Source organism: Eptesicus fuscus, chromosome 7 (genome assembly GCF_027574615.1).
Source record: "Eptesicus fuscus isolate TK198812 chromosome 7, DD_ASM_mEF_20220401, whole genome shotgun sequence".
In the NCBI taxonomy this organism is placed as follows: Eukaryota; Metazoa; Chordata; class Mammalia; order Chiroptera; family Vespertilionidae; genus Eptesicus; species Eptesicus fuscus.
In genome coordinates, this window is record NC_072479.1 from 43,803,355 (window position 1) to 43,807,270 (window position 3,916).

Sequence of the window (3,916 nt, forward strand, 5' to 3'; positions counted from 1 at the left end):
AATCAGCTGCTTCCTGCATGTCCTTCACTTGGGATTGAGCCTGCAAGCTGGGCATGTGCCCTTGACCAGAACTGAACCCAGGACCCTTGAGTCCGCAAGCCGACGCTCTATCCACTGAGCCAAACTAGCTGGAGTCCTTCCTTACCTTGAAGAGTGTCCTAGCTTAGTGGAGAAAGCACACATATATACAAATTTATAATAAAGGGTGGGGCAAAAGTAGGTTTAAAGTTGTATGTGAAACATAGAGTTTATTCTTGCATTATTATTTATTAATTATTATATTATTTTCCATACGAACATCTGTAAAGCTACTTTTGCCATGTCCTATATATTATGATAAATGAGATGATGAAATTATGCACAATATAGTAAGAGAGTACAGTGAAAGAGAATTGTATTCAACTTGTGTGAGTCAATAAAAGCTTCCTAGAAAAGGTGATATTCAAGCTGAGTCTTAAAATGTTGGAGCTATCAGGTGACAGAAGTTCAGAATGAACTGGGAACTGAAATCAATTAGGTGATGCTGGAGCTTAAAATGTGAGTCAGAGAAAGCTGAGCTGAGGAAGGACAAGTGGGCAGAAGTCCCAGGTGGTCTCCTGTGCCACATGAAAGAGCCTGTAGTGATGAGTAGTTCTTACTTGAGGGAAGGCATGCCACAATCATTTTTACCTTTGGGAAAAGAATCTCTGTTTGAACAGTGGAGTTAAGAGGACTACCAGCAGAAACCAGAAGTTGGTTAGACAGTTGTTGGGGTTTAGGAAAGATAACAAGGCTGCTTCCAAAGGATGGGCAGGATGCAAAGAATATTAGATTAAGAGATAAAATTGGCAGACCTAGAGACTGATTACATATAGGAGGCTTCTAAGTAGAGGTGATGCCACCATCATGGAAAGAAAACAGAAGAGGAGGAGGCTCAGGGTGGATAGACTATAGATGAGGTGACTGTCAGACAACTTCAGGAAATCCATTTGGGTGAATATTCCCTGCTCACCACTGACCCCTTTGAGATCCACCCTGTGCCTGGCAGCCATGTTTGTTGGTTTTCTCAGGTGTAGCAGTCAGGGTTTGGACCGAAGGATAGAAGCTGCTTTAGGTATTTCATGTTCATACGGTTCCAGTGAAGGGGATTAGAATTTGATTCAATCACTGTAGGACAGGGGTCCTCAAACTTTTTAAACAGGGGGCCAGTTCACTGTCCCTCAGATCGTTGGAGGGCCGGACTATAGTTAAAAACAAACAAACTATGAACAAATTCCTATGCGCACTGCACATATCTTATTTTGAAGTAAAAAAACAAAATGGCAAAAACACCCGCCTGTGGCCCGCGGGCTGTAGTTTGAGGACGCCTGCTAGGAGCTGTGGTCAGGCAAGCTGCCTCAGGCAACGTGAGTCTACAGCATGGAGCTGTGTGGTTTTTAAGACTGACCCTGCAGCAGCTGTATCTCCAGAACGTCTGGGAAGTGTCTATGGACCATGTCAGTCTGCAGTACGGATACGGAGATTCTCAGGAAGCTTGCCCAGAAGCTGCTTTGAACCTCCTATCTGTCCGTGTGCCCGCTTCTAAAGAATAATGGCCTCTGGTCTCTTCTACCTTCTAAATTTTGTGCACGTGCCTTAATTGGCCCACTCTAACCAGGAAATATACAGAGAAGAGGATTCTGGAAAATGTAGTTTCTGGCTTCATTGCATCACAGGGAGACCAAGCTCAGAATGCATGTCGTTTTTGCAAGGCTGACAAAGGCAATCCAGTTGGATCAGTTAGTTCCATTGAAAATTCTGATTTATGATTCAGAGATAGTTGAGTTTCTGCCTCTGGCTGAAACCACTGGACAAGTAAAAACTTGAGAGCTGTACGGTGGCCATCCTTTGTCCTGTAAGGGGAGAAGCAAATATGCAGGAAGAGAAGGAATAAAGCAAAGATGCACATAGAAAGGTGGGGTTGAGAAATCATGTAGCCTACATCCAGACAGAGGGAGGGAGGGAGGGAGGGAGGAAAGAAGGAAGGGAGGGAGGGAAAGGGATAGGGGGGTGGGAGAGAGAGAGAGCTCTCTTTTTAAAAAATATATTTCTTTATTGATTTCAGAGAGGAAGGGAGAAGGAGAGAGAGATAGAAATATCAATGAGAGAGAGAATCATTGATCAGCTGCCTCCTGTACTTCCCCAAGTGCCCCCTACTGGGGATCGAGCCCACAACCCAGGCATGTGCCCTTGGCCAGAATTGAACCTGGGACCCTTCAGTCTGCAGGCTGATGTCCTATCCACTGAGCCAGGCTGGCTAGGACAAGAGAGAGTTCTTGAACCATGGATGAACTTTTAATTTTTGCTTCAAGCAGCTCAAGTTGGTTTCTAATCCTTCTAAACAAGAGATCTAGAGAGAGAGAGAACATCCAGTGGGGGATGTCTATGCAGCAGTGAGATGGGTCGGTCAGAGGTTCTGGAGAGGTCTCTGCTGGAAGCAGAGATTGAGAGGTCATCAATATGTAGAAGTAGCAAAACTGTGAGAACGGAGGAGTTCAGACAACAGTTACTTTATTCAAAGGTTAATGATAATGTGGATATTAAAAGACTTATAAGTGGGTATTTAAAATACTTTAGTGCTAGTACATAAAAAAAGAAAACCAGAGTTTTATGAACTAATGACCACAATTTTATAGTAAATGAACTTGGAAAGATGAATAATACATATAAGTATATAAATAATTCTGTTGTGCTTGATAAATGTTACAGAAAAGTATGTTTACCTACAAGAGTGCTTTTTAAGCCTTGATTTTTGTCATGCTATTTAATAACAAATAAAAAATTCTAATTTAATATTTTTTTCCAACACAACTAGTAATAATTCTGAGTTTAGTGTTTTTATTTTTGGTGTTTTTTATACAAAAATGTATATACACTTTAACAGCTGATAGCTCAATTTTGAAAATGAAATGTATTTTAATAAACATGGCCTTTATAGTTATTCAAAGTGTGTGTATACATTTTTTGGGACACCCTATAGTGCTAGGTTATAAAACTAAAAAATTTTCTAATTAAATTTCAGCATGTACAGCTAAAGGATAATAATCCTACCTAATAAAAGAGTAATATGCAAATTGACCATGCCTTCGCTACACCCACCAGCCATGCCCACCAGCCAATCAGAGCAAGTATGCAAATAAACCCAACCAAGATGGTTACAGCCACAGAGAGCAAGGTTTCCCAGGCAACAGAGGAAGCCAAGCTTTCCACCTGCCCTGGTCAGCCTAGGCCTCCACTCCAGGCTACAAAGTTTCAATTGTAGAAGGTAAATATATTTGAGATACCAGGGCCTCTGCTTGGATCGCCAGGGGGCGTGGCCACCCTGCAAACCAATACAGGCCCTTTGCTCAGGCCGCCCATGCCCCAAGGGAACCCCCATCCTGATCTGGGAAACCCTTCAGGGCAAACCAGCTGGCCCCCACCCCTGTACCAGGCCTCTATCCTATCTAATAAAAGAGTAATATGCAGATTGACCATCACTCCAACACACAATATGGCTTCCCCCATGTGGTCAAAGATCCTGCCCCTATGTGGACACAAGATGGCCAGCAGGGAGAGGGCAGTTGGGAGGCACCAGGCCTGCAAGGGAGAGCAGTTGAGAGGGACCAGGCCTGCAAGGGAGGGCAGTTGGAGGCGATCAACCCTGCAGAGGAGGGCAGTTAGGGGTGACCAGGCAGGCAGAGGAGGGAAGTTGGGGGCAAACAGGCTGGCAGGGGAGCAGTTAGGCATCAATCAGACTGGCATGGGAGTGGTTAGGGGGTGATCAGGCTGGCAGGCAGAAGCGGTTAGGGGCAATCAGGAAGGCAGGCAGGCGAGCAGTTGGGAGCCAGCAGTCCTGGATTGTGAGAGGGATGTCCGACTGCCTAAATGGGCAGTCAGACATCCCTCGAGGGGTCCC